Raw genomic sequence first — 11,622 nt, 5'->3', positions numbered from 1 at the left:
TTGCAAAAAGCAAGAATGATTTAGCACAGTGTATAAGTAGTGTCATAAAAACAACATTGTACACCCAACTGAACTCTCCCGACTTTCTTGAATAAGAAATACCAGCAATAAATTTCGTCATCAAATGGAAGGCTGTCGAAACGTCATCGTATTCTTCCGGGATAGGCACACAAGCGTGAAGCAGCAAACGACAAACGTGTCTCAAGTTCTGGAATCCAGGGAATTAACGGGACCCACATCACGAACCCAAAGGCAAATCGCAGCAGGAAACGCCAGAAGCGCGTTATTAGAAGTGCTATTCGAAACAAGCTCGTTCAACTTATTAAACTGGCCCCATAAGGGTGAGTCGAAATACTTAGAAGCAAATGGGAAATCGAGCTGAGGTTAATCCTGTTTTCGTAGGGCCCTTCTCCGGGATTTGTTCTGTACTCTGCACTCTGCAGTCCGTTTGCTTGCCTCTGGTTCCGCATTGGATTGAGTCACGAGATCCTCGAGGGGCGAATGATCCGAGGATCAGACGAATAGAAAGTTCTCCAGTGAAACGAAGAGACCGGTGGAGCACCGAGTCGGAAATCGCTTTGCAGAGAGACGAGTGACACGGCCTCCCGGACGCACTAGTGGATACCTCAAGACAGTCGTGAGTAGACGGAGTTGGAGAGAAAAGGGGAAGTAGGGAAAACTAGATATGGCAAGATGTTGAAACAGTAGCAGTTTGACATGCCTAGAATAGAGTGGAAAAAGAGATAGGGCGAAGGAGGAAAGTAGGAGAAACAGAGTGAAAAGAACGTGCCTGAAAATAAGCTGGTAATGAACAAGCCTGCGATGAGTGCGCAGGAATAAATATGTTAATGTCAAATTTTGGTTACGTTTTTGTTTTGTTGAGCAGCCGAAAGCTTTTAATTATTACAACATATTTGTTATCTAAAAATATCCAGAATCCAAATTTGGTTCCATTTGCTTGGTTAGTTTTTGAGATGTGCAGAAATTTGTGGTTCATTTGTATGAGACCCCTTCTTTAAGAAAAGGAAGCACTACATACAAATTTTCACGTCGACCGATTCGGTAGTTTCCGAGCCTTTATGGATCAGACAGACAGACCGGACTGCATTTTTATAGGTATCGATTTAAACATTTCAAATTCATTGATTCCTTGCGATTTGTTTATATCGTTCGAAATGATTGGTTCTATCGGAATGACAACATCCTCGATTTTTGGCTTTTGTACATCACCTCTATTCCTCTATTTGGGTGCATTTCAGTTATTTTCGTTGTTTTCCAGGAACTGAAAGTCGTCCTCTTCGAATGCATAATCGTGTCCAGGGTCAATGCTTGGCTTCTTTACATCATTTCGATAACGGAAATGTCTATATATAGTAGTATTCGGTTATTTTCGGCTGTTTCCCAGAAGTTGCCATTTAACAATTCATTCTGAGGTAAATTTTTAGCTCCTGGCATCATTCTGGTTCCGGTGATACTCATATTGGGTGGAATTTGGTCACTTAAGGCTTCAGAAACCATAAGTCGCCATCTTGGATTTAAAAATGGCATTTGGAGACAATTTCTGGCTCCTGAGCGTCATTCTGGTTAAGGAAACACCCATGTTGGGTGGTATTTGGTCATTTTCGGTTGTTTACCAGAAACCGGAAGCTGCCATCTTACAATTCATAATGGTGTCTGAGGTCACTTTTCAGTTCCTTGCATCATTCTGGTTCCGGAGATACTCATATTGGGTGGTATTTGGCCACTTTAGGCTGTTTTTCAGAAGCCGAAAGTCGGCATCTTGGACTTCAAAATGGTATGTGAAATTAATTTCTGGCTCCCAGGTGTCATTCTGGGTCCGGAAACATTTACATTGAATGGTATTTGGTCATTTTCGGCTGTTTTCCAGACACCGGAAGTCGTCATCTTACAATTAAAAATGTTGTCTGAGGTCAATTTGTGGCTTTAATGCATCATAACGGTTCCTTAAATACCCATATTGGGTGGTATTTGATCATTTGCCTCTGTTTTTCACAAACCGGAAGTCGCCATTTTGGATTTCCAAATGGAATTTGGAGACATGCCAGAAGAAGGAAAGGTGTCGAAACATTATGGACATGTTCTTCACCCCTAAAAACATTCAACTGCCAAATTTGGATGTATTTGCTTGATTGGTTCCCGAGCTGTGCGAAATCGGTGTTTCATTTGTATGGGACCCCTCCCTTCCAGAAGATGGAGGGGTCTCGAACTGTCTTAGTCACCTTTCCCGGCTCCTGAAACCCGTATATACAAAATTTCACGCCGATCGGTTCGGTTGTTTCCAAGCCTATATCAGACAGACAGACAGACAGACAGAGCTGCATTTTTATATGTTTAGAAATAAAAATTGGTTTTTTTTAAAACATAATTTTTTTTCTTCTTGATTTCTCCACGATCGAACCGGTTGCATTGTTTAGGTAATCTTTTGTTAGTTTTTATATAAAACAAAATAGATATTTAAAAATGAGCTTTTTTGGACAAATTATCTAAAACTTAGCCGAAAACGTCAAACCGATCAAACAAACCGTTTTGGCCCTAAAAGTATTTGTAATCATCAATACCTTCCCAAAATAGCATTTTTTAATAGCTTCCAATAGCACAAAACGGCATCTTTTGCCCACTGAAACGTCTATGCAAAGTTTCAGCCAAATTAAAAATAAAATTTTAAAGGTTTATAAAACTGGGAATTTTTTTGTGGAACTGCTTCTATTGCACAAAATTGCCTAACGCAAAAATTTCATATCGTTGAACATTTTTATCTCTATCTTCGGTTTGTTAACAGTCAATTTATTTTGCTGAATTTTTTTTGTCCATTGGGAAGTAGGTTTTTTAAGTACATTTTTACATTCAATCATCAAAAGTGGCAATCAAATATCGTCGAATGGTGCAAAACTTTATGGGGGTAAACTTTGAAGATGCTTGAAGGTAGAAGAATTTTTTCACCTAATGTCTTAGATTTGAAAGGCCGAGCACTTTGTGAATAAATCCATACTTTCATTTGTATGCGAGAGAATATATTAAAATAAACTTTAGATTAAGAGGTTCCAATATTCAATTTGACCATTATAGCAGTTCCTGGGTTACTTCAGGCCGGAGCGACAGTTGTTCTTCCCTTTGGTCCCTTACCGGCATGGGGAGGCGGAGAGCCTGCTCGGTTGCCACGGTGCTCGTCCATGTATTGCTTTATGCGGTCCAAAATTTGATCACGGGTTGTAGGATCTACCTTGGATTCGTCGAATATTATCACGATCGCGGCTCGGAAATCTGGTGGCGGTCCGCGGGGTCCCTTGCCACGGCCTGGCCCCTCCTCACTGGATGAAGACGGGGAATCTACTCCGACAGTTGGAGCGGATTGCGCCGATGTTTGGTGGTTGGCTAGAACTAGCAGGTATAAAGATCCTACCAAAACTAGGGCGGTGTAGCGGTTCATGTTTGTGCCGTTCCACTGGATAGAACACTGAATGATTCCGTTGGAGTTGGGCTTGATTTTTATAGTGGACGCTGATGGGGTTTTAACTGCTATATTGCAATTTAATGGGTTATAATCTATGTACAACGAATTATGGTAATCTAATGCTCACGTAATAACTTCATTTTGAATACAAATTGATAGGACGTAAAAATAATGAATGAGAAAACAATCAGAATGCAATTTCGATTTATTGTCTATAATTTCGCATAAGTAACTTATTATAAGATTAAGTATTACTTGTTTTATTATCTTTTTTAAATGATTTTGATTATATTTACTCTTTTGTCTTCGAATTGATAAAAATTGAGTTTGATTGAATTTATAATACTATCTGATCAAGCAAATAAACGCTGGTCTTTGTTAAAGTTTTTTCTCATGAATTGTATTGTATTCAAAATGGAGCTATTGCGTAAGCATTAGTCACAATAGTTCGATGTTAATCGATGTAACTCCCATTAAATTGCACTATAGCAGGTAAGTCCATCAGCAACCACTATAAAAGTCACAGCTAACTCCATCGAAATCATTCAGTGTTCTATCTAGAAAAACGGCACAAACATGAACCGCTACACGGCTTTAGTTTTGGTAGGATTTTTATGCCTACTAGTTCTAGCAAACCGCCAAACGTCGGCGCAATCCGCGCCAACTGTCGGCGTAGATTCCGCTTCCAGCGAGGAGGGACCAGGGCGTGGCAAGGGACCCCGTGGACCGCCACCGGATTTCCGAGCCGAGATTGTGAAAATCTTCGACGAAATCAAAGTAGACCCTACAACCCGTGATCAAATTTTGGACCGCATAAAGCAACACTTGACGAGCACCGTGGCAAGCGACCAGGCCCTCCACCTCCATTTGCCGGTAAGCGACCAAAGGGAAAAACAACTGTCGCTCCGGCCTAAAGGTACACAGGGACTGCTGTAATGGTGAAATTGAATATTGGAACCTTTTAAACTATAGTTTATTTTAAATATATTCCCTCGCATACAAATGAGAGTATAGATTAATTCACAAAAACCGGGCAAATCAAAGACATTTGAAAACAAAAACTCTTCTACCTTCAAGCTTCTTCAAAAAATTCGCAAGCTAAAATGATCAAACAATCCCACTTCAATCTCTGTTTCGCCTTGCTTCGAGCGCGCCCGCATCATTCAAAGAGCAACGGCTGGAACTGATGGGGCAGGCGGACAATTTCAATTTTCGGGGCTTAAGATATTAAAAGTTCCTAATTGAAGAACACAGACAAAACTCACTTTGACCTGACCTGAATTGTCTCGCAATTTTCCATTTCATGCATATAGGTGGGACCGAAGGCCCGGCCTTGGTTTTATGCTAGTCCCATCCCCAATCCAGAACCAACCTGAACGGCAGGCAAATGCGAATGCCAAACATTGGAAAACTTTTCCCCCGTCGCCCGTCTGCCAGGATTCCCCTTTTACCGATGAAAAATCCACCAGGCTTCGGTAAAATTGATTCTGTTCGTTTGTCCACGGCCTATTGTTGCCCTTTCCCGCCTCAGACAGCATCACCGGCGAACACCAAATGGATGGAATTTTGCACAGGTGCTGCTTATTTCTTAATGCCCAGTGTAAACAGAAATTGAAAATAATCTCTTTCGACAACTCGTCGTCGCTTCGTGTCTTCCTCTTCGTCTGGGGCCTTAGCATATCCTGAAATGAACAACAATCGATTGAAGTGCAGCGTTTCAGTTTCTTCAGAAGAAAGTGGCGCTCATAATTGTTCGTCACAAATACCTGGCGCTGGTGATCCGAAAGTTCAATGAAAAGGTGCCCCAGCTTTCTTTGAATTAACGTAATTAAAAATATGCTAATCATCGTTTCGCCTTTGGTAATTAGATTCAACAACTTTTTACCATCAACGGAGCCACCGCGCGTCGGTCGGCGACGGTGACGGGGAGAGAAAAAAAGTGGGTGGAAATGCTGCCCTCTAAAGTGATTATCAATACTTTTTGCGCTATGCGGTGAAATGATCTTGCTTCCATTAAAACCAATAAGCTTAGCAGTGAAACTCTCAGCACACCCAGCCAAGGGGGAGGGGGCGGCTACGGGTTTTGGAAAAATCGCTGACAAAGTTTTTAATTACCATTGAAAGGAATTCCAGCAGCCTGCCTGTGGTAAGGTATGGGGCAGACAATCGAACGGTCGCTGGTTTTAGCAGGAGAGGTGGGTTCGGATTAATGGAAAAGCAGCTCACAGAAGTCGCTACCTTTGGTGTCGGTGGCACTTTTATTTGAGGCGCGTGGATGAACTTTTGACGTGTGTCTCATTCCATGATGTGCACCGGGATTAATTTGACTTTTTTACTGATCATTTTCGTTCCCTAGCAGTTAATCTTTTTACCCTAATTGAGTTCGTTGTGAATTCTTCGTTAAATTTTTTAAAAGCTTTTTTCTACTTCGAACAATTATATCAATCTTCAACAACGTTTGTCGAGATGCATAAATTACCTTAAGACATGTATTTAAATAAGATGAAAAGCTTACATTATTTCATATATGATTTAAACATTTGAACGCAACATTTTCATCCGTTGAAAATTTTTTTTAAATAGTAGCCTATGTGGTTAACTTTTCTAGGTAGCTTCAACAGCTGGCACAGGCTCTCCGCGACTAGATTTCCTCACAATTTACTGTCCATAAACGCTTTCGCAATGTGCAACCGCCCATGTAGTCCTTCACCGATACCAGAACCGTCAACAGAAATATGTGCATCTCCCTTGAATCTGCTGGAGCATTGATCGCATAGATTGTGGCTTCCGAACGTTAACTAGCTGCCATCGTAATAGAGAAATCGTAACTACCTACTCGCAATTAACTAGCCGATGGCCCCAGATGAAGTAGAGTGTGGTGCTTCTTGCTACATGTACGGCAACGGTACTTGGAATAGCAATCTCAACTGTAGTGATCACACCGGAGACAGTTGTTGCACAATTTTTTTTTCGAATTGATGACCTGAAACCGCTTATCCAGTAGCATCTTCACGAGCTCTGAACAATTACTCAAGTAATTTCTGCGCCGCACACTGTTTCAATAAAAGTGTCTGCAAGTGGGGAACCCTAATTAGACGCTACGTACGTAATCGGCACCGTGAAAATTTCCGGACCCCGCCCCCGCAGTCGAGCATTTCCCGGGTCAGGGGAACAGAACTCACAGATCGCTGTCTGCGGCAAGAATAAATTTGTTCCATTCGCAAATGCGTTACGCGATTCCAGCCCACCGACAACTGACTCATCGCTCCTGAACGACCAATTTATTGACTCCCGCCACAATGACAGCACTCTCAGAACAAGACGATATCTTTCTTCAACTGACACTTCAACATTCAACGTGACTCCGGGACGCATCGATGTTGGCACCATGGATCTCTACCTCCCCGCCGCAGTCAAGCAATTCCTGCCAGCGGCCACCAGCAGTCGGAGCATTCAAAATCTCAGATCAGGCAAGTGCGCAAACGCAACTAAATTCAGCGACATCTATTGTCTAAAACCTTTATATTGCGCTTTGGCCTCTCTTAGAATACTGTACTTCAGAGTAAGCAAACTCGAGTCAGTACAACGAAGGTTCGTTCGCTTTGCTCTCCGAAGACTACCGATTTAGACACCCTGAAAATTCGTCGGGATGTTATCAGAGCTATATTCGTCCTGGACGTGTTCACTTCAAGGGTAGACTATAATGTGATTCTGGAGCAACTCAACATCTATGTCAGACCACGTATATTGCGAAATAGCCTTTTCCTTTAAGGGCAAAGTAGACGAGCAAACTACGGTAGCTTCGACACGATAACCGGTCTACAGCGCCATTTTGACCGTTTCGCATCATGTTTTGACTTTGACGCCAGTCGCGAGATACTGAAGATTCGTTTTCCAACACTAGCACGTAGTTCTTAGATTAGGAAAATCAGTTGGACCACAAGGCCTGTTGATGTATACCGTACACTTCCAAGAATAACTTTCCGACGTTGTGTGAACTGACAACTTGAATTCTGGCTTCCTAAACGGAATGGAAAAGTAGGGAACGCTGGCTTTTGAAGAACTAATCAACAGTAATCGCTTCGGGAATTCGCGTTTGTTCTGTCAAGAACTCCGTCACGTGTAGATAGGCTCTTCCCATTTCATGGCAAAATCCTATCATTACATTTGCATGGTGTTACCCAACTCCTCGAACTTGACCCGGGTCTGCATGTGTTGATTTTCGTTCCCTTTCGGTATCTCCACCTTCTCCATTTGCGTTTGTAATCTTCGAATTCGTCCTACTTTTCGTCGAGCTTGTCGATCTTCGATTGGAACTGCAGATCGTAATTGACCGAGTCAGGGAACGATGCTATCTCGCACGTGCAACTTCTGCTTCAGGATCTTCGCTATCCCGCCAGTAACCGTCGACGAAAACTGTGGGAAAAGTTCGAGGCAGGCTTATTTACTTCACCTTCTTTTATGGCGACAGATCGTAGAGATTCTATGCCAAATCCAGAATATGCCTCGGTATTGGGCCGCTCCTCTAGGTACACATTCAACGCGTGCGGATTTTGCCTCAAAGTCGTCGGTCTTTCTCCGGGTCTCTGCTGAGTATTATCTTTGCTAGTCGCTTATCCGTTATACGTGCTACTCGGCCAGCCCACTGTAACGGGCCATGTTTACCACTAAATATTGATCGCAGGTTTCTACGCTCGAAGACCCCAAGCGTTCGTTGATCGGCCTTCTTCCACGTCTACGATGCATGTATGAAGAGCGCCACCGGGTAGATCAACGTCCTATAAAGCACAAATTTCGTACGGATCTGTAGGCTACGTCACCTAAGCTGGCTACGCAATTTGGAATAAGCTCTGTTCGCTACAGCAATCCGTCTTTTCGCCTCGCGGCACATTTCGTTATCACACGCTACTAGCGTACCAAGATTAAGCAGTTTTGTTGGTATACCATGTTCAAGCATAATCTGCCACAAATCTTTGCGTTTCACTGAGTCGCACGCCGCCTTGAAGTCTATAAACAGATGATGAGTCAGCAAGTTGTGTTCTCGAAACTTGTCGAGGATCTGTCTCAGAGTGAACATTTGATCCGTTGTAGATCGTCCCGCTGTTCGAAGTAGACCCAGCACCACAAAGCCAACTTTGAGAGCCTAATTGATAAGGCCTTATATTTTTTTAAATTACAATAAGTATAACCCCTTTTTCGATAAATTCTTTTTTATTTTTTATTCTTCAAGCTTTTTTTGCTAAAAGTAGTCTTAATGAATATGGAATTGAAAACTACGACAAATTCTCATTGCGAATTTGTGAGATGGTGTGCCGATATCACAGAGATCTTCCACTTTGGATAATTATCGAATGCAGCAAGCTAACGGGTTGTTGAATCCGAAATTAGTACGGTGAAAGCTAGGTCGTAGCGATCCAGTAGAGCGAAGAAGACGCTGTGAGGTCCGGAAATTCAATTTAGAAAGGATTTTGGTGAGTCGATTTCGGAGTTTAGAACTTTTGCTACGAGCACCGCTTGTTGAACTTCTCTGCGCCGTTGCAATGTGTCAATCCCAAGCCAAGCTAGCATTTTCTAGGAGTGTCCGAACGATAGCATAATACAGCACGTTCCGGCCATTGGGATCCATAATGTTATGTTGGTACGATGAAGATTGAATGTAAGTTTAGTATCCAATAAAACCCCCAGGTCACTAACGCGGTCAACTCTGGGTCTTTAGCATCAATTTGAGAGTTGAATTCAATTGGATTCGTTATGCGGTGAAAGGTTATCACTTGACACCAAGCTTGTCATTCTCCTCAGTATGCGGAAAGAGCTGAGAAAAAATCACCGCGCACTTCCCTTTCAGTATGTGCCTGCGTGTAGCAAATGCTTTCACCACACTGCTTCTTTCTCCACTCCAAAGTATCTCAACCAACTTACAGAGAGACAAACACACTTCAAGCTCACCCCACATCGGATAGAAACAGGAGGGGTGAATCACTCTATAGAGAAAATGCAAAGTACACCACAGTGTTCAGTGGCAAGTAGTCCAGAAAGTGAAAAAAACACACCGGGCAAATGTGTAGTCCTCGAGTAGCTACACCGCAAAGACGAATCCGACCAGAGTAAACTCGACCGGCACGAGCAACGCAGTCTATTTTTTTTCTCTTCTGCCATGCTCAAGAAACAAACTGTAAAACGCACCGCAGATAGCTCCGCTGTGTAATTATTGTGCGTGATGCCCATACGTGTGAGAAAGTACACCATAGTTCATTGTCTCGCAAGAGAGAGATTTCAGATTTCACCGTGGTGCCTTCAAGAAGCTCACCAGATAAAAATCGTCCGCCGTTCTCTTCTAGCATGTGCGTTGATTTGCTCTTTAGTGTGAAAGCAGTTGTTTTCACAGTGCAAGATGTTCTCCTGCACTCTAGAGGTTCTCTGAGGAGAGAATACAAGCATGCTTGACACTTACTAATGCTAATCGTCGACCAGGTTTTGCGGCACCAGTAAACAAAGTTCTCCAAAAGTCCTTAAAGCCACCGTCGTCGATAGAGCGTATCATCGGATACAGCTTAAGATCGTCTGCGTATACTAGTCCACAGCCAACAACCAGTAGTAAGGAAACGTCATTAAAGAACAGCGTAAACAGCAAAGGTGCCAAGTTGCTACCTAGTGGAACGCCAGAGGTGTTTGAAAACTGAGACGAACAGCAGGAATTAATGTATACTCGTAGAACTCTATTGCATAAGCTAAGCCAACCGACAAATCTCTGCGATGCACCAAACCGTAAGATTTTTTCAGTAATATTTTATAGTTAATCCGATCAAACGCTGCCTTTGAATCTGTATAGATTACGTGGATTTGAGCTTTTTGTTCGATGTGCGATATACAAGTCGACGTGAAGTCAAGCAAGTTTGTACTTACTGAGCGACCAGGCATTGGTCACTAGAAATATAACTCTTAGTGCGTAAGCGCAATAACGTACTCACGATTATTTCGAATAATTAAGATGCAGCAGAAAGACTAATGATGCCACGGTAGTTCCTAATGTTTCGGCGATCCGCGTTTTTAAACATCGGAAACAGGGCTTAAATTCACCTCAGTGCAGACAGAACCACACAAATTTATACACAACACATTTGCCATCAAACCGTGCGTGCCACTCCCGATATTTCGTTTGTGTTCTCTTCTCCCCATTCACTCTTTTGGATTTCTTTCACACCGAAAAAATGCGACCGAGTACACTTAGTGCATTTACACTATCTTTTCGAATTTCGTTTAGAAGTAGGGCTCAATAGTTTCGTCTTCGAAAAAAAGTTCCCATACTAAACTTCAGCTTAATCTGACTTCGGGAACATGAAAGCATTATTTTGTGACCAATGCAAAAAAATGCACAGGTAGTTCATAAATTTCTGAATATCAAAAAATTCTCCTAAGTCCTAAAAATTCATGAAACATCGAGATCTGGTGTTATCCAAAAACAAAAAATAAAAAATCGGCGGTTAAAGTTTCACTTTACGACTGAACGAACTTCTAAATGCGACGAAGGACATTTTTTTCATTACAAATCAATACCACCCTAAAAACCGGTATCAGTAGTGAATGCATGTATATGAATACCGAGACAGAAACATGTCTGGACGTGCGTAATATGTTTTAAGAAACACGTCCACGCCATTGAGAATCGTGTTTAAATGAATTTTCAAAAATGTTAATGGTCCTTTCTTGATTCCTTTTCTCTGCTATTTTTTCTACCCGAAACGCAACGCAAACTGCTCAAACTGAAGCTCTTAGTTCTCACGGAATGTGTCACAAAAAGCAGCACAAAGTGTTGTTCCGTTCTCCTTCTCTTGAAATATTTCTCACTTGGTGATATCTTTCATAGTCATTTCGTTTTCGCTCTTTCTCTTTGTGCCTGTTTATTGTAAAAATGTGTAGGTACCGTTCTCATTGTGCCTTGACGTAAAATTTACACACTAAGCGCAATGAGTGTGCGAATGACAGCCCTGATCGGGAACATTGCAGAATGTTTCCAAACTGTGGGAAACTTGCCTTACTCGAAAGATTTGTTATAAGTAAGGCAAAGGAGTTCGGCTGAAACGTGTACACATTGACTGCCGGAACTGCGGAATTCCGTCGGCCCTCGCTCGTACTCTGCGTTTAGTTTTTTG

Source organism: Wyeomyia smithii, chromosome 1 (genome assembly GCF_029784165.1).
Source record: "Wyeomyia smithii strain HCP4-BCI-WySm-NY-G18 chromosome 1, ASM2978416v1, whole genome shotgun sequence".
Lineage (NCBI taxonomy): Eukaryota > Metazoa > Arthropoda > Insecta > Diptera > Culicidae > Wyeomyia > Wyeomyia smithii.
This window is presented reverse-complemented; position numbering follows the sequence as displayed.